This window comes from Emydura macquarii, unplaced genomic scaffold (assembly GCF_026122565.2).
Source record: "Emydura macquarii macquarii isolate MOO-44397 ecotype Brisbane River unplaced genomic scaffold, CSIRO-AGI_Emac_v2 contig_1353, whole genome shotgun sequence".
Lineage (NCBI taxonomy): Eukaryota > Metazoa > Chordata > Testudines > Chelidae > Emydura > Emydura macquarii.
In genome coordinates, this window is record NW_027131490.1 from 1086197 (window position 1) to 1112002 (window position 25806).

Here is a 25806-nt window from a genome sequence, read left to right on the forward strand (position 1 = left end):
TGGAGCAGCCCTGGCCAAACCCCCCAGGGCCCACCTCCATTATCCTCAGTCCATTAGGGATGGGAAGAGGCAGGGCCACATGGGGCATGCAGTGATGGCCACGCCAGGGAAGGCTTAGCTTCTTACTCAGAGAAGATAAATTTATTATTATTATTATTATTATTGTTATTATGTAATTTAATGTTATTATTATAATCATTATATGTGTTTCTAGGAGTTATGTGTTTATGGCCGGTGAGAAGGAGAGTGGCAGGGCATGTCTTTTACCTAGTCTTAAATATTGGGGCTTTCACTCAAAAAGATTGGGAACCACTGTAGTAAAAAACAGTGTAAGTTAATATTTGCTCTACCCCACACAATTTAAAATGCTTAAATGCATTTTATTTGATAAGGTGTTTGGTTTTAATGCTACAGAAAGTAAAGTGATAGTGGGACTTTGTTAACATTTGTTATTGCACCTCTCACTTAAAACGACAATATAGTGTATACGAAATAGGGATGAGTCAACCTACATTAACACTGGGTCATCTACACTACCAACCCATAGTGCAAGGGGCACGAGTAGGATGCCCCCACACCAGTTATTCTCAGCTGTGGGACAGATTTTAGAGCTATAGGTAGCAGAGTATAATAAAAATAACAACTACCTCTTATATAGAGCTTTTCATCAGTAGGCCTCAAAGCTCTTTCCAAAAGGAAGTCATCATCGCATTTTACAGATGGGGAAACAGAGGCACAGCAAGGCAAAGTAACTTGCCCAAAGTCACCAAACAGAGCAAGGTAGAACTGGGACTAGAGGCCAGATGCCCTGACTGTTAGAAAACTTTTAATGTATTGCTAATTTACCCTCCACACCCTGTAGTACCCTCTCCTGTACTCAGCCATGCACAGCTCAGCCAGGCCACAGAATCAAGCCTTTTATGTATACTTTGTGCTGCAGTTGCTCTCTTCTGATATAACTGTACTAGAAGCCTATGCATCAATCGGTAAACCAATTTGGACAGCAGATCTCAGGTGAAAATTACTTTGATAGGAGGTAGCAGGAAGCATTAAAAACTAGACAAGTTTGTATCAGTTTCCATTAATGACCTTTAGTTGCTTGTAAAATGTTACTTTATAAGTATCCAATACGAAGCTCTTAATTATTGGTAAAAGATTCATATTCATGGTGTAGCTCCTCAGGGTGAAATCCTTCAGTGCCTTCACAAAGGCTTTGAGAAAATTAAAATAAACTCACAGTTTCTCCTTAAGGTGACTAAAACTACATATAAAAGGTCATTTAGTGATACTTAACTGTACTCTAATTCTGACTCTTAGCCTCAGACAATGTGTATCCAATTCACAGACGAGTACACAATCCCTGAATATTCACTTGGTTGACTGAAGGTGACTATTTTTGTCTAATAGACTCTTCTATCATAATCTCTTACTAAAATGAGAGATTGAAAACTCTTATTAAATAGCAGAGAAATAAAAATGTCAGAGTAATTAAGAATCCTTTGCACAGGAAGACCATTAGAAGGTAGAGATACCCACAGTGAGTGTTTGCACTTTCACTCAGTCCAAAATTGGCACTAAAGATAATCTCATTCTTTTGTATTTCTTGTCTTTCAAAACCTATCAAAATGTTCAAACTGAAGAGAAGCCAGTTCACCACCACTATGAATACTGGGGTCAGTTCCAATCACGTTTCTTTTCCTACGGTCCAAATGGCTTCCTCTTTTCACCAGCGATCATGGCATTCAATACAAAATTATATTGAAAGATGATGTTTGAATTGAGAATCCACACTTATCTGTACAGTCTTAGGGTTAATATTCTTCTCAGTTCATGCATAGAACTCCAGTTGGAATCATTGCAGCTTTGCATTAAAAATTGAAGACAGAATATGGTCTTGCCATTCCATTGCACTCTGGAGGGAAAAAAATACAAAACAGTTTTTCATCTCAGTGCGCCTTTTTGGTGTTGCTTTTCTGCTAAAAAAGAAGAAATGTCAGTTTTGTGTTATAGTTCTGAACTTTAGTGCTATGTATCCCCCTCTTTGTCTTCTCCCTGTACATGAATCAATGATCTAGTTTTCAGCTAGGCTCCACTTATTGAGACACATGATGCAGTGATGTCCTTTTCCAAGTACAATTTCATTTAATAGTGTACATTCAAAACTTTGTACATCCAGTAAATTATTATTTCTGGCAATTGATACACAGTTACACTATCCAACAATCTTTCAAACTGTCAACATCTTAAAATTGCGATTAAATTTCCATTATTTCTTTGATTTTTTCTAATTTTTTAAAAAAGTATGGTGGTTTGGGCAGGGTAGATGAAGTGGTTGAGCAAAACCCAGGCAAAGCTAATAGGTTTTAATTAAGCATCCCTCCTAAATAGATCTTTTGCCTTAGTGGGGAGATGGTCTGATAATTTGTCCGAGTATATCCCTGTGTTGTGCCCCCACAGTGCTCCATATTCTCTGCAGTAATATCTATCAGGGCTGATTGGGGCATCATTCAATGAGGACAGAATTGAGGTTGTAGTGGGGTGATATGTACCTTACATCCATATTTCCTGATGTAGGAGCACTCGATATTCCTGACGGGTACAAGGTATCCTTCATGAAGTTAATGAAGTTTTGGGGCAATGAATGCATATTTTAGGTGAGAAGTGAGAGATGACAAAGTGATACACTGAAAATATTAAACTTCAGTGGTGCTCTCTTCTGAATCTAGATTCAAAACATGAGGCAAGGAGAAACGTGACAGGGTGCTAGGCATAGGAATGCTGAGCCAGCCCTCTGTCACGTGAGCCCTAATTAAGGGAGAATTGGAGCTGGCTGAGGAAGCCTGCACTTAGTGGGCCAATAGGGAGCAGCTGCTGGTCTTGTTAGCCAGGGGCTACAAAAGACTCACAGGAAGGAAGTGCAGGGGGAAAAAGCCAGAAAGGGAGGAGCCACAGAGGAGGGAGAAGAGTGAGCTCCCCTTGGTTGATGGCTGAGACTCTGAGGCCAGTAAACTGGACTGTTTGTACATAGAAGGTGGTGGACAAGCGACTTGTAAATAAACTGCACAGGTGTGAGCATGAAACCGAGGTCTCTGTGTGATTTTTGGGCACAGAGGACCTGAGCAGGAGGGCCTTGTGTGAACCTGCTACAAGAAACATAACAAGAGGCAGCTTGGATCAATTTCTCTTTTGTTTGTACCACACATTTTGGAGGGATCCAGATTAAAAAAGGAATCCACTGTTGGCCACTCACTACTAGATACAAATTAAATGATACGTCAGGGTTTAAACCTAGCTCTAGCTATTACACCTATGTGGGGGCAGATCATCACACATTTGCCTCGTGTGGGGTTCTTATACCTTTCTCTGAAGCATTTAGCTGTGGCCACTGTCAAAGACTTAGACCTTGGATAGATACAAATACAGTCTACAAGCTTGATCGCATTCCTTGATTTCAAACATTTTGGATATGAAACATTTGAGTCATCTACGTACAAGATGAAAACATTAGAGTACTCGTAATGTAGGCATTCACCTGAAAGAATAAAGTAGAATGGAGACCAAAAGATACAAGAGTGAACTATACAGTTTTGCCTCAGATAACATGACTTCTTTTCAGCAGTTTCCTTATTCTATAAAAAGTAGATGCAAAAATCTACTGGAGATTAATGTATCTTAATTGAGACATTAGTTATTAATCATTACAAACATCACTTACTGTAGAAAATGCCAAGATATGTGATCCCACACAATTGTCACATCGTGTTGATTATGGTTAAATGGGCTGAGGTTAATATCGGTTTCCTCCATCACTATTGTTCTCCACTATACGTGCGAACAGCTACATATTAAAGATAAACGATGCATTTTACATTTATTTATGGGGGAAAAAAATCAGCTTTCTAGCAGTGTCTAGTTTTGGAAAGCTCAGTGACAGCCACCTGTGGCGTTAAGCAGATTGAATACTTACTGGTGGTAAAGTCAGAAACAAATAGAAAAGTCTGCTGAGGTCACACACTATATTTCAGCAGTTTCATTTGGAATAGCTGATACAATTTAATCATGGCCAACATATCCACTGTAATCTCACTTTAGGACTTAGATCAGCCATAAGGAAGAATCAGAGAAGACAGTGCAGGGGAGACTGAAGAACAGGGAAGAAAATTGGCAGCACGCGACTTCCTGAAGAAAGGGAACCTATATGCCCACCATGCAAATAGAGGTAAGAAATCATTTTCAGGTTCTCTGCACAGGTACTACTGAAGAGAACAATTTGGAAGACTCATTGGAAGGAATGGATCAGAAGGATACCCTGTTGATCAGAAGGCATGGGATGCATTGTCCTAGAGGTTGGATGAGAATGCATAGAGAATGGGATAGATCATCGGGCTCATCAGGTAGTTATCAATGGCTCGATGTCTAGTTGGCAACCAGTCATAAGCGGAATGCCCCAGGGGTCGATTCTGGGACCGGTTTTGTTCAACATCTTCATTAATGATCTGGGGGATGGGGTAGATTGCACCCTCAGCAAGTTTGCAGATGACACTATGCTATGAGGAGTGGTAGATACCCTGGAAGGTAAGGATAGGATACAGAAGGACCTAGACAAATTGGAGGATTGGGCCAAAAGAAATCTGATGAGGTTCAACAAGGACAAGTGCAGAGTCCTCCACTTAGGATGGAAGAATCCCATGCACTTCTACAGACGGGCTAGGCAGCAGTTCTGCAGAAAAGGACCTGAAGGTTACAGTGGATAAGAAGCTGGATATGAGTCAGCAGTGTGCCCTGGTTGCCAAGAAGGCTAATAGCATATTGGGCTGCATTAGTAGGAGCATTGCTAGCAGATCACGGGAAGTGATTATTCCCCTCTATTTGGCATTGGTGAGGCCGCATTTGGAGTATTTTGTCCAGTTTTGGGCCCCCCATTACAAAAAGGATGTGGAGAGGTTGGAGAGAGTCCAGCGGAGGGCAACAAAAATGATTAGAGAGTTGGAGCACAAGACTTATGAGGAGAGGCTGAGAGAACTAGGCTTGTTTAGTCTGCAGAAGAGAAGAATGAGGGGGATTTGATAGCAGCCTTTAACTACCTGAAAGGGGTTCCAGGGAGGATGGGAGCTAGGCTGTTCTCAATGATAGTAGATGACAGAACAAGGAGCAATGGTCTCAAGTTGCAGTGGGGGAGGTCTAGGTTAGATATTAGGAAAACGTTTTTCACTAGGAGGGTGGTGAAGTGCTGGAATGGGTTACCTAGGGAGGTGGTGGAATCTCCATCTTGAGAGGCTTTTAAGCTGTGGCTTGACAAAGCCGTGGCTGTGATGATTTTGCTGAGGTTAGTCCTGCTTTGAGCAGGGGATTGGACTAGATGACCTCCTGAGGTCCCTTCCAACTCTAATATTCTATGATTCTATCACTGAGCAGATGTAACATCTTTTTTAGTAGGCCTGGTTTTTCCTCAACTGAAAATGTGACTCAGTTGTGGATTAGGGATTTAGATCATATAATATTTTAAGTATAGGAAAGAAGTACCAGGGAACGTCTTTATTCAGTTCAGTCTATATGGCTTTTTAAAAACCATCTTTCCTTTTAAAACAAAAATACAGAGACAACATCAATAGGATTTTCCAAAGAAGATAGAAATGCATTGCATTAGTCTGCAAAAGAGAAGAGTGAGGGGGGATTTGATAGCGGCCTTTAACTACCTGAAAGGGAGTTCCAGGGAGGATGGGGCTAGGCTGTTCTCAGTGGTGGCAGATGACAGAACAAGGAGCAACGGTCTCAAGTTACAGGGGGGGAGGTCTAGGTTGGAGATTAGGAAAAAGTTTTTCACTAGGAGGGTGGTGAAGCACTGGAATGGGTTACCTAGGGAGGTGGTGGAATCTCCATCCTTAGAGGTTTTTAAGCTGAGGCTTGACAAAGCCCTGGCTGGGATGATATAGCTGAGGTTAGTCCTGCTTTGAGCAGGGAGTTGGACTAGATGACCTCCTGAGGTCCCTTCCAACTCTAATATTCTATGATTCTATGCTTTTTTCCTTTTTTTCCCCCATTAATGTAAATTCTGAGTTGTGATTACTGCAGTAGTGACTGGTGATCTCATATTTCAGTCAGATCAAGCGTTTTCTGCTAACATACAAAGTGATTTGTTATTTTATTTAATCCTAGGTTTAACACTGAAGAGCTAAATGATAGTAAAGGAAAGAAAGAAAGATGACCTTGTGGCTGACATTGGACTGGGAATCAAGAAATTTAATTTCTCTTCCAGACCCTGAGATATATATGAGATACATAGCTATTCAGCAAAGTATTTATATACACATACTTAAATCCCATTAAAGTCACTGGGATTTAAGCACATGCTCAAGTGCTTTTCTGGACTGGGGCCTTCATGCCCCATCCAAGTCCCTTTGAAATAAATGGGACTTCATTCGTTGACTTCAGTTAGAATTAGGTTGAGCCTTAAAGTTCCCTGTGTCTGTTTCCCGGTCTATGAAATGGGGATAATGACACTTTCATATCTACATTGCAGCAGTGTTACAAGACTAAACACAGACATTTGTGAGGAGCTCAAATACTGCAGCGATAAGCAAAATAAAAAGCCTATCAATGAAATAATACATTTGGAAAGAATGGATATTCAGATATGTAGGCCTGGGACTTAACTCACCCCCATAATAAACTAGCCATGATCAGCTTGGGGTGCAACTCAGGGATTTCACCACTGAAATTAAGGCACCCTCACCTCAGAATGTCCCTAACAAGAATTATAACACCAAGGGTTGCAAAGTAGAGACGCCCAGGCACTGGGAAGTTACGGAGGATAGAAAAGACCCAGCAAATGATAAATTAGATAAGGTAGGCTCTGACCAGAGAATTTGTGTTGACTATCTGCAAAAACAAAGAAGGTCATGAATAAGTTACAATTTGTACTCAAGAGAGAAAATGTAAAAAGAGATTTGAGCAGGGAAGAGGAAACATAGGTGCCAGTGTGTGATAGGTAACAAAATTTAACCAAGTGGTATTGAATAACGTAATAGGTTTAGTAAATTTGAAGGAGATAGCTAGTTTTACCCATATAATGTAAATGAGAAACAATGCTCTTTGGGAACCATCTCCAGACTGCAGTTGAACATCAAGCTACCAGAATTCTCATTCCTTTGCATTACCGTGACAAGCAGAGGCATCCCTGCTACCCCCAGATGAGTAGATTCTGACTGGCCATTGGGTGAAGTTTGTCTGTATATTGGGAGGGGTGAGCATAATGGATTTGCTTGGCATATGCATCCTCTGTGTGTTGCTAATAAATGATGTTTAGAGCACAGCTGTGTAAGGCTCTTTCACTGGGAAAAGGTCCTGCAGACCCATAAAGCCCTGAGCCCTGTGGGTATGGGCAGGTACTTAAATTGACCAGATTTCTTCCTGAGTCCCCTGGGGAAGGGTAGGTGATTTACACCCTGGCCCTCAGTAGGGAAAGGATGCGGGTACCTAAATTAACCAGGTCACACCTTGAGCCCTCGGTAGGATATAAATGAGGTGCCTTGATTTTTTGCAGGTAACAGATATATATGAATAGTGATAAGTAAACTTAATGGTTTCTCTAAGATATTAGTGATGGATGAAGGGAAGTCAAACGGAATCCATGTGAACTCCAAAACTTGGGGGGAAAATAAAGATTTTAAACTAAAATCTAGACAAAATTATTTTTGAGAATGGAGATAGACAGTAAACGCTCATGAAAGGGAAAGCCCCTATGTGGGTAGAAAAATAAAAGCATGGTGTGGAGTCGAGCACTACAGCTTCAGTATGTACCTGAAGCTAGCGGAGGGTTCTCAAGCCCAATCCTTACCTGCTGTTGCTTTGCAATACCTGGTTGTTTAGAGTACGTTTCATTTTGCCTGCCTTTTCCTTCCCTCATGTGGCGTTTTCATTCTGCGTAGGTGGTTCTCTTGTCTGCCAGATACATGGGAGAATGGAGTTCCTTGGTTATAGGCCATCCCATATCTGCAAATATTCACATACGAAGTTGGTTTTAGTTGTTTCTAGTCTTTATTTCTATTGTTTTTACTGATTTAATTTAAAATGAGCCAGTACTCCATGTTCTCTTTTGTCTGACAAATCTTACAGATGGCTAGTGTTACGATGACCCACAAGTCTTGCTAGCTTTTTTTCCTCTAAAATATTCCTACCACCAGCATGTCAAGCTGCCTTCCAAGAGTCTTCCAACAAGTCTGTTGAATAAGTCCCTCTAGACTCAACTTGAAAAAGCTCTGGAACTCATTGCCGTTCAACCATGAAGCCAAGGATACAAAACAAGCCTGAAAACTGGCAACATTCATATACTTTTTTCCACTGATTAATTGGAAAGTAAAGCCAGTCGCTAACCAGGACAAAAATACTGCATTTCCAGCCAGAAGAACAGAAGAGAACTGCTCTCTGGGGCAAAGGCAGAACTGAACGTGCCCACTCACTTTCTAGTCATCTGGGACGTATTGCAATTCTTGTTTCACTGGTAACCCAGCACAAAGTGTCAATGAGTACTAGTCATAAACCTGTGATTTACAGCCAAGATCAACCTCATTTTTTCTTCTTATGAAGAGGATAAAAGAAGCAGAAAACCAGTTTTGGATCAAAATTTTGCCTATTGGTCAGCAGTTTTGAATTAACACAACATCATGCTCCCTTGCCTCTGACTTTGCAGAAGGTTCTTTTCATGATTCCTAAGTAAGTGGGCCACCTTGGTTTGGGGAAAACTTGCTCTCTATAGTATCATCTTCCTTGGAACTTGCAGGGATTTTCCTGTGTTAATCTCTATGCTGAATCCTACTTAACTCTCTCAACCATGTCTCTATGAGGATTATTTATAGCACAGGCAATTAACTGGCAGGACCATGGTTTTCAAGTTGAACAAATAATTATTTTTTTTGGTTCAAGCTAGAAAAAAAAAATCAGAAAATATTTGATTCAGAATCAAACATATTTGGAATTTGTCACTAAATTGGAAAATTGGAATTTTGGACCAGCAAATTCTGTGTATCCATCCATAAAGTTTTAGCCCAGGGGTTATGGCATCAGCCTGGGATGTGGGATACCCAGGTTTGAATCTCCACTCTGGAGCAGAGACTTGAATTTAGTTCCGCCTTCCTCCCCCAGCCACATGACCACACTATACACCAGGTGATTGGCTGCTCTCAATCTATCTTTTTAAAACTTCTCTATTTTGTATAAATCCTTAAATATTCATTGGGTGTGAGAGAGAGAGAGAGAGAGAGACTATTGCCTAATGATTAATGAACTCATCTGGGAGATAGGAAATGTGGACTCAAATCTCTTCTGTGAATCAGGCAGCAAATTCCCCTCCCCCCCCCCCGCACACACAAAAAAAATACTGATTCATTGAAACCAACACTTTTTGCAGGAGGTGGTCTGTTTGGATGAATTCTCATTTTGAAAAATGTTTGATGATGTTCAAACGTCCTGTTTACACAACATTTGCTAAACAAAAAATTCAATTTTTTTGGTTCAAAATTACTTTGTTTTGAAATCTGCATTAAAATGTATTGTTAACATTTGAGTTTTTTTAAAAAACAAACACAACAAAATCAAAATGAAGCATTTTAATTGACTTGAACAGAAAATTTTTTCAGATTTTTGGTTCGCCAAAACATTTAGAGACTTCAGCTTCCTGCTTGGGGAAGGGAAAATTTTTTGAAACCTTGAACCGTTTCACAGGATGGAAATAATATTCCCCCAATCAGCTCTACTCATAAGTGAGCCATGTTATCATGAAGAGACAGGATGTCCAGGTCATTTGCAGAGCTGTAACTACGCATTTTAGCGCCTGAGTGAGCTAGTATATTGTGCCCCCTACTGTTTTTTTTTATCATTTTTCCACCCACAGGCAACAGGTGGAGGGGGCATGTGGGGTCATATGCTGCCCCAGATTTTTTTGATTGCATCCCTATAACTCAGACAGACTGAGTGACCTGCTGAGGTGAGTCAGAGTGTGGAAGTGGTGCTCTCTCTCTGAGTCCCACCATGCGGGGCTGGTCCAACCCAGAACCCAAAGCCACAGGAGGTGGAAAAATGGGGCCAGCCCCATGTGATGGGGCTCAGGGAGGGAGCACCACCTTCACCCCAACTCACCTCAACAGGCCACCCAGCCTGTCTGGGTTGGGGAGGACAAAACCAAAACATCTGGGGAGCACATGACTAAACGTGTCCCTTCCACAAGTTGCCTCTGGAAGCTAAAATGCCTAGTTAAAGCTCTGTGCTCTGGTTATGGCCCTGGTCATTTGTTTCAAGTCTTCTGGCTGTCTGCATATACTCCAAAGGTCTGCAGGATTTTGCGGTAGATCTCACAATCTCTATAGGTTTGGGGGATATGCTCCCTGCCTGGTTTGCAAAGGCCAGACCCCTCAAGGCAGATCAAATGACCATGTTTAAACTCATTGAATTCCCCAGCCTCAGTCTTTCTACAGGAGAATATCATTTGGCCTGGAAATTCTTACAGCTGAGATATGGTAAGAGGGCCAACTGGCAAGTCAAATGCCTAAAGTGAAAGTGAGGTTCCATGTACTCAGAACTGTAAAGGATAAGAGCCAATAAAAATAAGGCAATCATAATCCCAGTAATGTGATAAACTATTTGTTCCAGAAGAGCATGTGTTTACAGAGAGGATGGGAAATGGAATAGAGAATCTATTTATATGTCTTCATGTGTATACAAAACCTGTTCTCATCAATAAATTGTGCAACACTCTTGTGTAATTAACAATTGTGACACGCTCTGATACCATGGTACTGAGCACATTAAAAAAGTCTGCAATTTTGGTTTAGGCCCATATTTTTAAAGGTATTCAGGTGTTGCTGCACTCAGCATTGCAATGCCTAACTCATTTAAGAGTCTACATCTCATTTTCAAAGGCATTTAAGCACTTAGGAGCCAAAAATCTCATCAATAGCCCATTAGAATCTGGATCTCCCAAAGTTTGAGATATTGAATTCTGGGGGTTTGGTTCAGCTAATTGGAGGGATGCGGCAAGACATTGCTAAAATCTAAGTCTGAATACCAGCTCTCTCAAAGTTGGTAAGTGTTCATAATACAGGATTTTCGTTCAACCCTAACTCTTTTGAAAATCATCACTATTATAGACTTTCTATCTATTCCATTGTTGGGGAATGGAAGGAGGTAGTGATTCAATATTGCATATAAAACATTTCTGCATTAGAATTTGAAAATAGATATTTTTAATGCTGCACTATATTTCTGCGGATTGGGTGCGATATGCTCCTTTTGTTTTCAGCTGATCGGTAACCACTTCCTGGTCAAAGAAAAAAAAGTTACTTTTCTCAAAAAGTGGCAATGGAAATTGGAAAAGGAAAGCTTCTGGAAACTTGTAGGTTTCAATTGTCTATGCATAGGCTGCTTAAAGGGAAAAGTGCACATCATTACCTCTGTACAAAATAAGTTAAGATTTCCAATTATTTTTAATAGTTAGCATAATAAAAGAAAGAAGGATGGACCAACCTTGAAGGATTTGAGAAGGTAAATTTAATCTCTTTTAAGTTAACATTTTTTTTAAAATGAAGAAAAAAGAATGTGCTTTCTTAGATTGAAGTCTAAGGCTTTATGAAAGTTTATATCAATTGATTTTGTGTTTGTTCAGTTCTGGGCACCTCACTAAAAAAGATGTAGAGGGAACTCTGGAAGAGTTGCAAAATGATTAAAGGGCTAGACGGATTGATTTAGACTTTTAATATATATAAAAAGTCCCTAAAAATGTCTTGGCTAAACTATAATTCAGAAGAGGTCAGATATGATACCAGATATGCTCAGTCTTCTAATATTTGCAGGCTGAAAGCACCAAGGATCGAGTATTATTATTCAGGAAGGTAAAATGGGCTAGATATAATAGTACAAATTTAAGAAAAGCAATGTTTATACTGACTATATATTTTAAAAACTTCTGCCTATGAAATATATTAGGACTTGATCCTATAACTGACTGTGCAGACACAAGAGTCTGCCCACAGAATCAGTTGTAGGATCCGGGCCTTAGATTTGAAAGGTAAAGTAGTCTCACCAGTGAAATGGAAATTCCACCACTTAGGACATTAGTACTATGTCAAATCTTATATTGAAAATACACTGTCGGAAAGAATTCTGCACTAAGAGGGATGGACTAATTTGTAGACATCTTCATCTCTTCTATGATTGTTATGATTTCTCTCTCTTTGTTTTCCTTATTAGATTAAATTCTTTTCACTTCATTGCCAATACTGGAGCAAGGGAGTCCATTATGGCTTATCCACTCAAGCCACTTTGTGCCTATTACCAACGCCTAAAGCACCTGCCTATCCATGCACACTTACTTAGTCCACAGGTAATTGCCAGAGAGAAGCCAAATAGTTCCTAATGGTTTCACTGGCTCACCTGTGATCCTTGAGGGATGTAGAAGAGAGTGGAGGACTTTCTCCATCATGATCAAAATAGCCTCTTTGAATGTAACCAAATATGGAAAACAACTGTATTTACCTTTGTCCTGTAATTTCTGTGGTACTGGGTTACAGTCCCCCATTCAAATATGCAACTGGTTTAAAATCTAGGTCCCTATAACCTTCATCTCCCTCCCAACTTCTTACACAAGACGTTATTTGCAAATAGCTATGATAAGAACGGTGCGGCTATAAAATATTATGCACCACACCAGGAGTATAGTACGGCTGCAGTAACATCCAGCTAGAAGATGCATTCTGTTGCTGAATTTATCCCTGTTAGATCCAAAGAACGATTAATGAAAGGGTTTGTACACTATGATTTGCAGCTTTATTGGCAATGCTAAAAGAATGGCCCTTTGCAAGTTGTTATATTTATTTATAAACATTGCAGACAAAAATCAGCTGATTGAAAAATGCATAAATTAAAAGCCCCGAGAACTGTTTTTCACAAGCCTTTTCCTCTCAATCTTATTTTAGAATAGGTTCTAATTAGATGAACCTCTTTTCTTGGGTTAAAATGGTAGCAGGTGCTTCCCTTTCAGGCTTGCTTGCTTTGGTAGAGCAGCAAGAACTTCCTAATTATGAGAAAATGAGGACATCTGCACATAAGCAAACAAGATGTTTTTTCATGTAACAAATTTGTTGATTTGTCCTCCATCAAATGTAAAAGTCGTTTTATTATGTACTAAAAATAAAGATATTAATATGGAAATGCAGATTTTATTCCATTAAAATATACAAATCCAGACAGATCTATATATCCTTAATTTTATCTAAATAATGTAAAAAAAAAATAGAAAAAGATAAATTTCACATTCAATACTATATATTACTAGTCCCTTACCTTATATTATTTTTATGGATGGATAGGTTATTGGCTCAAAACTTTGATATCAAAATTTTTAAAATGCATTTTTGAAACCCTATAAAAAATTATACTAAGAAAGGAAATTATGAAAATACAGCCAGGAAGATATAAAGTAGACCAAATATACATTATTGGGGAGATTATATTTCTCTATATATGTATATAGTCCTGAAGAGATTCCTTTTAAAACTGGACTTAGATTTTTCTTACCGACTCATCTCAGCTTTTAAAGAGAAATGTAGTTAAAACTATTTCCAAACATACTTGCATATATTAAATAAACATATTATAATATTACAGGGCCAAATTTGTGGATGATAAAAATAGTAATAGAAAATACAGATTGAACATATGACTTATTTACAATGATTGGTATTCACTGGGTAAGTAAATTGAATAGCAGCTATCAGGAGAATGAAAGATAAAACACAGAGAAAACTGTTCTAATTTACACCACATAAAGATTTGATCTTGCATTTGTTGAACTTACTTTGGCAACATTTACTCTGACTTCTGTGGGTGTAGGATCAAGTTTATAAATGACCAGTTTACATCTGGCATGTCATTTATATCACCACTCGCCTCTCCTTTTTTCACTCCACTGTTTATGGCACGTTCCTAGCACAAAATTCATGTGCAACCTCAACGTTTCTGTGAAACTTTCATTCCTGGTTTGACCTCTCTTTAATTTCCCTGGAATTCTACAGTTCATCAGAACTTTGAATTTCACAAATCATCTGTACATAAGGCCAAGAATAAATGAATCCTGCTAACCATACTCAAGCACCTAATCCCACTGAAGTCAATGGGCCACATTCATTCCTTGTGAGTGTTATTAGCTGTGCTCAAATAGAAGCAAGAGGAAAGGAGAGTTAATATTTCAGGGACAAGCTCTTTTCACATCAAATGGTCCTGTGTGTATGGACTAAGTGGTACCTCCAGTCAAAATCGTGTCATGTCACTCTGGTCAGCAGTTCGTGTTATCTACTATTGCAGCATAGTTACAGACACCGGGGTCATGAAGGGCAGACAGCATTCCATCAATAGTTTATTGGACAACAGAATACTGAATTAGGGTGTAAGATAAAAAAGAAAAATGCATTGGGTTTCTTGATCATTCATCAATTTGCTCTAGTTACAAGGATTAACCCCAAAACATTTATACATCCAGAAATGAGACACTACTACTCAAAGCCACTGACTAATCTTCATCGGGGCAAAAAGAGAGTGTCAGAACTGCAGATTCACATTATTGGGGAAAGAGTTTTGCCTGATGAAGACTGTATTTGCGCTGAGTAAGGATTTTGCTTAGTGTGATTAAACATGCACTGCACAAGACCATTTAAAAAAGGATATGGAAACTTAGCAGCTCTCAATTGTAGCAACAGGAAAAGACTTTGTCCCTAATAAATATTGTGCATTAACCAATAAGTCAAATGGCTATGGTCATCTCTCCAAAATGATAAGCCCCTAGCTCAGGGTACATCTACTTGCCATCATAGGTGTGACTAAAGCACATGTAGACATACCAGAAGCCATCTCTGATCTAGCTAGCTTGAATAATAGCAGCTGTGAAGCCACAATAGCAAGAATTGTACAAGCCATCCAGGGCGCTAGGTATTACTGGAGCTGCTAGTCCATGCTGCCATGGCTTCATTGCTATTGTTGATGAAAGCTAGTTCGGGTATGCCCACGTGTGTTGCAGTCACATCTCTGATAGCTGGGTGGACACACCCCGAGTGCTGGTTTGGGTTTTGTTTTTTTTTTAAACTAACTTACAGGGGTTTCAGCCTGATAGCTCTACAACACACATGCAGATAGTTAGCTGCAGTGCTTCTGGGTAGGCTACAGCTCGTCAAAGACGGAGGTGGAATGGTAATGATTTAACAAGAGAAACACTTTTCCATCTGTCCTCTTTTGTACCCAGTACATTTTATTTTTAACACAAGGAATCTTTTTCCCACCTAGTCTTCTCATAATTAAAGTGATTATCACTGAGTTTTGCGATTTATTTTACCTGGCTTTTGGAGTGGGCGAGGTTTTGACTTGAAGAGTCAACAGTCATGTTTCAGTGAGGGCTCCTCTCTGGAAACTGATGGAATTGCCCATGGCTTTATTCAATTTCAGGATGTTTTGAGCAGTTTGCAGGTGGTTTCTATTCCTCCTCCTCATAGTTTCTCAACCTGTGGTACGCGTACCCCTGGGGGCACGCAAGACACAGGCAGGGGGTACCTGGGGAAAAACAGTGAAGGGGAGGCTGGTGGCTGCTGACTTCTGGGGAAGCTAGGCAGCAGCCCCCCACTTCCCACCCAGTCACAGCTCCCAGCCGGGAGGTGGGCAGCAGCTGTCACACTCCCGGGAAGCGAGCGGCAGCCCCCCGCTTCCCACCCGGTCCCCGCTCCCAGCTGGGAGGCAGGTGGCAGTTGCTAGCTTCTGGGGAAGGTGGGCAGCAGCCCCCTGCTTCCCAGCTCCCAGATGGGAGCCCAGTGGCAGCCTTCTGCATCTTGCGAGCTGGCCTCGCAGCTGGGTGGCAGCCACCCGCATCCTGGCTCCAAGCCGAGGGACAGCCTCCAGAGCCCCCGCTTGAAGACAGGCAGCAGCTGCCTGCCCATATCCCTGGGTCCCAGCCAGCGTGGAAGCCTCCACCGCCCCATCTCAGATTGGGTGGCAGTCGCCCACCTCCCGGGCTGGCAGCCAGGCAGCAGCCGCCTGCAACTTGCCCAGGTGACAGCCCCACTCCCTGGCTCAAAGCCCAGTGCCCAGAAAACGTGTCAATTTCACTGCTCTAGCTAAGCAGTGAAATTGACCACTATGACAGCCCCAGATTTCACCAGTTACCCTCTTTTCCTGTCTCTCTCTCTCACCCTCCTTCCCTGTCTCACCCATTCCTCCTCTCAAATCTATGGCATAAAATTTGGCGCAGCGCTTTATATTCCCCAGGATTGGCATGCTGCTCAAACCTCCTAGCTTTAGCCAACATCACCTCTAGCCCCGGTACATACTTGAGTTGCGCACCCCTGGTGTAAAGGTGGTAACTCTACCCACACTAGATCTGACATCTGTCATATCACGGCCTTATATACTCAGCCCTTCTTCCAACATATGGCTCACATTAGTCTGTAAATATAAAATCCCATGGACAATTGAGTGTTGGGGTACTTATTAAAATTTTCAGAAGTTAGGGGGTACTTGCTACTTAAAAGGTTGAGAAACACTGCTCCTCCTGCTTTCATTTCAGTTTTTAAATGCGCCAGCCCCAGATGCAATGCAAAGATCAGATAGAATACCTGAACTAACTTTTCATCTTTTGATATTTCACTTGAGTATTATTTATATATAAGAAGAAATTAATGTCTGATGTTACGCTAGGTTTGCATTAACTAGTTTAATAGGGCACGTATTTGATATCAACCTGCTGGCTAAAATTGACATTTGCTATCAGATTATACTAATAATTTACAGACATGCTACTTTGTTGCCACTTCATGAACTGGATTTTTTTTTAATGAATGATTAAATTTATGTTAAAATACAGTTTGGGACACCTCTTTATGCAATGCTATATATTTTGGTCTTCCTTTCTCTACTGGAGAGGAGAATATTGAATTGATTTATCTAAGTATCACAAATAGTAAAAGGATTTTCTGATTGATTGGCTGTCTTTCTATTAACCTAATCTCATTCATACTCTCTCTAGGATGGATGACAAAGCCCTGTCTGGGATGATTTAGTTGGGGTTGGTCCTGCTTTGAGCAAGGGGTTGGACTAGTTGACCTCCTGAGTTCCCTTCCAACCCTAATCTTCTATGAAGTATTATATATCATTATTTCTTTTCCTGAAATTCAGACAGATTACAGAAGTATGTTTTTTCTTATGCAAAGTCAGAATTTTCTTCTAAATGCTCTTTTAAAAAATGAATTTAGTACTGTTGAGAAGTAGAAGATTATGAGCAGTTCCAAGTCCCCACCCAGCTCTGAAAAGAATCTTCACTAGATGGGACAGATTATCAGCTGGTAAAAATCAATTTAGCGTCATTGATTTACTTTTTCTGTTCTGAATATTTGAATTACTGATAAATACCAAAAATCACAGGAAGGGGAGTATGTTTGGACTCTGCCGTGGGCTAGATAGTCAGCTGGAGCAAATCAGTGTGGCTTGATTAATTTCAGTGTCCCAACTGCCACAAGACAGCAACAATTAAGCAAAGTTCTAACAGAGGGTCAACCAAAAAAACCTCTGCACACTATTACACGTATTGGAAGAACTGAACTTGTTATCCACACAGCAAGGGCAGTGTAGAAAAAAACATAAGAAATGAGTGCTTCCCCATACGACCCCACCAAAGCAACATAGCCCTGGCTTGGAGGCAAACTCTCTAGTGACATACGGGTAATTCATGCTCCATCCCCATTGAATCCTTAGCCTAATAATTCTCATGTTTTTCCTGAGGGTCACATATTTCTGAAAAGAAATGGGACCAAAATAACTCTGCCTTTAATTTGCATAAATTATTCCAAATATTCTTGCCCAAAATATCATAAGCGCTTAGTCTTACATTTTGCTTTCATGGTATCTTCATTTGCAATGGCTTTCATATCTAACTTAAGCATTCGGAAAGAAACATGTTTATTTTAATCCTCTCCCGATAGGATTTATAACTGTGCATCTAAAGTAATGTTGTCTGATGCATACAAATTACTATGATTTTTCTAAATTGTTATATTATCTCCTTTGCATTATTGTTTCATATTTTAACACTGTTTCTCTCATTCATTTGCTTTGTATGCATGTGAGGGAGTAGGAAGGCAAGCAAGAAATCATATCAATTATTCTCAAGTCAAATATTTATAATGGTTCCCCAAGGCTTGCATCAGCACATTGACCACTGCTAGGATGACAAATGCTTCTCATGGGCTTGATTCAGCTCTCATTCAACTCTCATGGATGTTAATGGTGCAGGATCAAGCCCTCATAAATTAGGTTGAAACAGAAATTTAAGACGTCATCCCTCTATTTCATTTTCAAATTTAAGCTAAAAAGCTTCCTGGTGAGGAATAACCATGGGGTTAGAAAAGCAAAGAAAGACAATTGAAAAGGAAGCAGGAAAGGTGGGAAGTGGGGAAAATTAGCAGAAGGGGAAAACATGATACACAAGAAGGAAGCAATGTTGTTGTCTTTCATAGGCAACGTTTAGGTTTCCCTGTCCTATGTCTCTTGTTAAACACAAGGCCCCAGGTCTTGCACTGAAATCCTTGCGTGCAGACTCCTAAGCTCCCTCAGAGCCCAGATGAAGCCAAAGTGTTTCTATGTGTACAGACTGCTTTGTCTATGTGTATCATAATGGAGGATCAGGGCCCATGTTATTAAATCATAGAAAACTAATCAGACACAGGGAAAAGATAGACCTGACTTAAGAGAAAGAGGTAATCAGTTGTTTTCTTAACTAGCCTTTGCAAATAAAAATTTAATTCACATAACAAAATGAAAAATTACATTAGAAAATCCTTCAGGCTTTCTGCTTAATAATCTCTTTATTTGGAAATGCATATGGGCTTGGACATGGTTCTACTCCCTATTTGTAGGGCAAACGTCAAAAAACAGGAGAAGGGAAATCAATTAGATTGCAATAGCCAACAGAATACTGCCACTGCAAATGTCTGTGTGAACTTCACTTTCTGTGAGCATTCCTGAAGACCAAGACAAATCATCTATGCAAAAAAAGTCAAAGTACCAAAGCAAGTTATAAAAATTTTCATTGAAAAAAAGGTTTTAGCTACTCTTTTTTTTTTTTTTTTTTTAAAGTATTCAGTCAGTGGTATTAAATATATAGCAATTCAGAGTAGCACAGATAACAATATCTTCCAAAAGTATTCTGCATTTTTAAAAAACACATTGTGCATATTAGATTTACTGTAAATACTAAGTCAATGGAGTGAATCTGGGTTTACACAGGTAGCTAGAACTCAGCTATAAGTATCCCTAGAAACAATATAATCCATTTTAAAAGATAAAAATCTATATAGCTAAATTGTAACTTTTTACTATTCACAATGTTGTTTCAGTAATACAAGTAATAGAATTTGATCCTATTTTAGGAATTATTTGTGTAGTTTTTTCTTTTCCTTTTAAAAAGCTCCTAATTTTTCCCCTTCTTAACATGTGTGAATCTCCTGAAAATTAATGTAACACTACAGTGCATGATTGTTGTGACAGATGTGACAATCTCATAAGAACGGCCATACTGGATAGGACCAATGATCCATCTAGCCCAGTATCCTATCTTCCAACAGTGGCCAATGCCAGGTGCTTCAGAGAGAATGAATAGAACAGGTAATCATCAAGTCAGCCATCCCATTGGCCAGTCCCAGCCTCTGGCAAACAGCAATGCCTGCCTATCCTGGCTAATAGCCATTGATGGACCTATTCTCCATGAACTTATCAGTTCTTTTTTGAACCCTGTTATATCTTGGCCTCCACAACATCCTCTGGCAAGGAGTTCAACAGGTTGACTGTGTGTTGTGTGAAGAAATACTGTCCTTTTGTTTGTTTTAAACCTGCTGCCTATTAATTTAATTTGGTGACCCCTAGTTTTTGTGTTATGAGAAGGCAGAAATAATACTTCCTTTTTTATTTTCTCCACATCACTCATGATTTTATAGACTTCTATCTTATCCCCTTTCATAGTTTCTTTTCCAAGCTGAAAAGTCCCAGTTTTATTAAATCTCTCCTCCTATGGAAGCTTTTCCATACCCCTAATCATTTTAGTTGCCCTTTTCCACACCTTTTCCAATTCCTATATATCTTTTTTGAGATGGGCTGACCAGATCTGCATGCATTATTCAAGGTGTGGGTGTACCATGGATTTATAAAGAGGGAATATGATATTTTCTATCTTCTTATCTAACCCTTTCCTAATGATTCCCAACATTCTGTTAACTTTTATGACTGCCGCTGCACACTGAGTGGATGTTTGCGGAGAACTATCCACAGTGACTAGATCTCTTTCTTGAATGGTAACTGCTCATTTAGACCCCATCATTTTATGTTTCCAATGTGCATTAGTTTGCATTTATCAATATTGAATTTCATCTGCCATTTTGTTGCCTAGAAAGCCAGCCTCCTACAATGTCCTTGAAAAACTTTATTGAATTATATTTCAGTATCTTTGGACTCTCTTGTATTGAGTGCAAAGATTTATTATTGTTGGCCTGGCTGCTCAAAAGACTACATTGAACAATGTGGCCGATAAAAATGTTCTTTGGGACAATGTGTCTTCAGTGGATTTCCTGGGAATTATCTAGGAGAAGATGAATGCAAATTCCTCCCCTCCCGTATGCAAAAACCCAGCCTTTTGAAGTTATGCCCTGAGGAAGGAACCATTGTCTACTGATTACCAGTTCTCAGAATCTGAAGATCAAAGTCTCAACATGTATAATGGAAAGTCTAACTTGTGCATGCAATCACAACAAAATCCCAATGTGGAATGTGAGAAAGTGGAGGTGATCTTTGGTAAACTTTTTGGCATGAGTGTATATGGTTTTTAATGTTCTCTGTAATGCTTTCTTCTTAAGAATAAATGTGCTTGCCTAGAAAGAGTTGTGTGGTAACTTATAACTGTGAGCAATTACACCGTTTATAGCCTCTGAAGAGAGTGAGTAAAGTGCAGACACTGTCCTGTTTATGCAGTCTGACTTGCTGGGGATATCACAGAGTAAATAGGGAACTGTGTAGCTTAGAAAAAACCCTGATTAGGAGGGAAAAGGACATGGGACTCCGCCCGAGAGAGGAGATGACTCAGGAGCTGAGAGCCTAGAGTGAGTGCCTTGGTGTCCTATGAAGGGGGAATACAAGTGCAGTTGCCTGGACTCTGACAGTCACATAGATAGGGCCTTATTAGAAGCCAACTGAAGTCAATGAGAGCCTTTCCATTAACTTCAGTGAGCTTTTGGAGGACGTCCTTAGTACATTAAAATAAATGATGAGAAGCACTGTGGATTGGAGCGCTGCACACAGAATATTTCCCATATGCAAAACATGCACAGCTATATTTAAACATGTGTACTTTACTTTTTTTGTGAATGTAGAGTACATTTTTAGTTTAGTTTAAAATATGATGGCTATTAATCTTTCATTTTATTCCTAATTAAGAAATATTGTAAGTGTGCACATTATACCATATGCATTTTATATACCAATGAAGTAACATTTTTAGTAAGGAACTTTTCTTTTACTATGCAAAGTAAAGGGTATCTTACTAACCTTGCTATATCTTACTGACCTCATTTGTATTCTAGGATGGTCTTCTTCAGACTATTTGTATTCTTACTGTTGTCTATCTACATGTCTTATTGCTCTTACGTTTTAATTCTTCCAAGACCTCCCCCAAAATTCATCTTTCATTTTGCCCTGAAAGTGACCTCTTAATGGCTTTGTACACTTGCTTCTGAAATGGACATTCACAATGGCTATCTGAAAAAGACATGTGCCTTTTGCGACAAAATAAACGATACAGCTTTCAGAACTATAACATTGAATTCAGAGGAAAATGCCTTACAAGTCTGATTGAAACGCTTTACCATGTTTGATCTGAGACTTATTTTACATAGTGCTTATCATAAGAAAGCCTTGCACTCTCAAGCAAAAAGTGTTCTGATATTTATGATTTATAGATAAATATATTTGATCCGTCCTCCTGTTGTTAATATGTTTATAATGGGAGTGGGGGGATTTAATTACTATTCTAATTAAAGTAACTTAAGAAATATTACTGACTGTACCAAATTCTTCTAAATTATGTGACTGCATCTGTATGCATCAGGAGATGACAGGGTTTACTACGCATAAGAAACCATATCCTTCATTTTCCCAAGAAACGGAGGTACCAACAATAAGTTGTCAAATATATTAATTTTGTCCATATTTTATGCCATCTACCTAATAAAAATGAGCAAGACATCATCTAATGGAACAGATATGGACATCAACGATTTATTGGTACAGATACAAACAATGAAAATGCTATACATTAGTGCAGTGGTAAGTCAGTATATGTGGATTTCTGTGTGGGCGGAATCCCTACCCATGGTCAACAAACAGCACAACCATATACACAAGTTACACCCTTTTTCCTCCAGGGAAAAAGAGTCAGACAGGTTTCCACTGATGCAGCTCCACCAGCACTAGCAATGGTGAAAGCTGTAGTGTAGGCAGGGCTTAGGTTATCAATTGACCACCTTGTTCATACATCTTCCACCTTTGCTACCACTAGAGGAGCTGCACCAAATGGAGAATTATATGGCTGATTTCTAAATAACCTTGAAGGGTACAAAAGCATTGTAGTATTTGGCAGTAAGCCAAATAAAAGTAATCAGAAGGCAGCTCTAAGATGGCAGAAAACTAGATGGTAACAAAAAGGCATCTAAGTCCTCTTTTCTTGGACTTAGTCACAAAAGTAAATAAAATTACTAGCAACAATAATCATTTATATTTGGAAGTGGAAAGAGTTCTACTTGAGGAAAGCCACTTTTTTTGTAAAAATAAATTCAGTGAAAAAATTATTTCCCATTCTTGTTATTACAGTCTATAAGTAGCTTCATGAGGAACAAATATTTAATAATGAGCTCTTCAATCTAACAGAGAAAAGTATAACACAATCCCATGGCTGGAAGTTAAAGCTACACAAATTCTGACTGAAAATAAAGAGTACATTTTTAAACGGTGAAAGTAATCTATGAATCTATCAAAGTCACTGAAACAATGAGTTCCCAGAGACAAAAATTTTTAAAAGCCAGGTATATCATGAGCGAAACTAAGATCATCATATAAGCTTATGGTTTTGTTATAATGTGGTGCTCATATATTGCTGAAATTTCCATCCTAATCTAACGAAAGCATACATACACTCTAAATGAGGTTAAAAAGTCACTCCTTTCCTGGGATTTGGTTTTATTACTAGTCCAGGTCTTCTTGCTTTATGACTGCCTTAGGATCAGTCTGCACCAAAATGTAGCTTCTCTCTAGAGAGCTACCACCACTATCCTCAATATTCAGAACGGCATTTAACAACCACTACTTGCCTCAGTGAGCTAGTATGAGTTATCTTGCTGATCTCAACACCTCACAGGGTGGGACAAGCAGAGAATACTGCTGCCATTAGGGCCCTGATCCTGCAAACACTTAAGCACATGCTTACCTTTACTACCATGAATAAACCCATAGATTTCAATGGATGTACTCTCAGAAGTAACGTTAAGCATATGCTTAAGTGTTTGAAAACAGAGCTTGAAAGTCCTTTTAATTTAGTTAGAATTCTAGCGGCGGTTTTCAATCCCTTTCAGCCTGATTCCTTCAGACTCTATATTATTCTATAATTTAATCGTATAGTACAATACTGCTCTTTCGTTGCTCAACCTTGTTGTTAGAGACACGTCAGTATGTCTGTAGGTCCTGCTTCTTTTGATGGTCTTTAACAGTGGGGACTATAACTGAAGGATATTTACACAATGAAAAGGCAGATCAATTTACCATCAATAGAGATTTTTGTACAGTATTGTACATTTACAATTATTCCTTGAGCAAAGTCCAGAATTACTTCATAGCTGGCCTAATTTCTAATGAATCAGACCCTTTGACATGAGAAACTGCTTAGAAAGCCAGCCAATTTGTTAAATCAAAGAGCGGATATACAACAACTTCATCAGAGAAACTTGACAAATCACAAGTATGAGTTCATTTTGCAAAATCGCCAGAAATGAGAGAACAATCTGATTGACTAATAAAGGATTCAGATGCTGCCATTATAAAAAGCCACAAAGTCAGAGCATGTTAGCCATATTAGCTCTTCCAGATCAATATACCAAAGTAAAAAAACATGAACAGAGTTTTCCTATATTTTGAAACTAACATTACATATTGAATTTTAAAGAGGAAAGGAAAAGAATTTAGCCTGTAAGATTTTCTTTCTCTTTTCTTTTTCAGTACAGTGCCCATCACAGTAGGGTCCCGGTCCCAGTCCCAATACTGTGATATAAATTATTAATACATTATTGAGTATTAATACACACATGCTATTGAGAGGTCAGCTCCTGCTATCCCTGTGAAAATAATCCCACCCTTCATCACTACTTCTTACATTTTCAAACAAGCATCTGTGTGCTTTGTCCTCTTCAATGACTCTGTATAAAGACATTTATAAACTTTGCCAAACTAACCATTCAAGTGGAAATCTTCCATGCTACATTCTGCCTCAGGCTGAAGTTGTTGGTTTTTGTTTTTTGGTTTTTTATTTTGTTTTGAAAATATCCTCTTTCAGCCAAACAAGCTTTAAATGACTAAGATGCTTTGAAAATTCATAACCTTTGGCAGTGTAACAAATGTGTAACAGGATATAACACTATACATTGCAGCGTTTTTGTCTAAAGAAAATATAAAAATGTTTATTTAATCCATGCAGATTAGCCACATTTACACGTACTCTGATTACTTTTAATTTTCCATAATAATAAACTACTACTTTATACTTCCTTAGATTCAAATAATTTGGAGATGACTTAGTCAATACTCCCATTAACTTAACTGGAAACAGGATCTGGCCCTCAAGAGCATTTTTTTTCAAATGAATGTGAGACAGAAGTATGTGTATGTAAATCCTGAAGTATTGCTGTGTGAATAAATCCCTTAAAATAAACATGATTTTATAAATGCATGTAAGGAGGCAGAATTATGATCACCTTGTACTCTGCTACCACGTTCTACAGTTAACCATTTTAAGTAATAGAGAAGTAATATGTACTAGTTATAATAGGGTGTCAGAAGAGTAGAGCGTCATGCTTAATTGTGAAACACATTGCTTAAAATGAATTATGTTAGAATATTCGTTTCATTTCAAACAATTTAAATTAATCTTTGGTCAAAATCTTTAGTAGAATTTTTAGATTCAAATTTCTCTCCGTAAACCCAGGACAACTGGTTATAACTGCTACTTTCAAGCGCTTTCTGTGGAATCTCTCTCTCTTTTTTTGCCCTTTAAGCTTCTTTTGCTTCAAATACATGTATAAATGTATTATTCATATATATTTTTCCTAACATATAATTTAGACAGATATCAAGAACTATATGAACAATTTTTTTTTTTTGCAAGCAACTAATAGATTTAGGCTGTTCTGTATTATAATTCTGGAATGGTTCCCATTTGAAGGCAGAACTGGCATTCTGCCCAGGATGAGGTAGAACTGGCTTGTGCTTAAAGACTACTCAAAAGAGAACATTTTATTTAAACTTTATGTATGAATTTACTAATTTAATTTTCCACAGTCTCTCACACACTTTTTGACTTTCAGAGCCACTGGATTTGTGCTCATTTGAAAAAAAAACAAAAAAAAAAAAACACAGGGATAAATGGTAAATAAGACTTTAAATATTACATGTTTAGGAGTCCATGTACTCCACAAC

At 38.8% G+C, this 25806-nt stretch overlaps 1 long non-coding RNA gene across 1 annotated transcript in view; it reads right to left on the minus strand.

Annotated features, from left to right (window-relative positions):
- Nucleotides 1-1077: 1077 nt before the first annotated feature.
- Nucleotides 1078-25806, minus strand: part of LOC137155376 (uncharacterized) — a 36597-nt gene continuing 11868 nt past the window's right edge. The window contains exons 2-3 of the long non-coding RNA XR_010920445.1: nt 7838-7992; nt 1078-1912 (exon numbers count right to left, since the gene is read on the minus strand). This is a non-coding gene — a long non-coding RNA (uncharacterized lncRNA). The remainder of the gene's footprint in view (nt 1913-7837; nt 7993-25806) is intronic.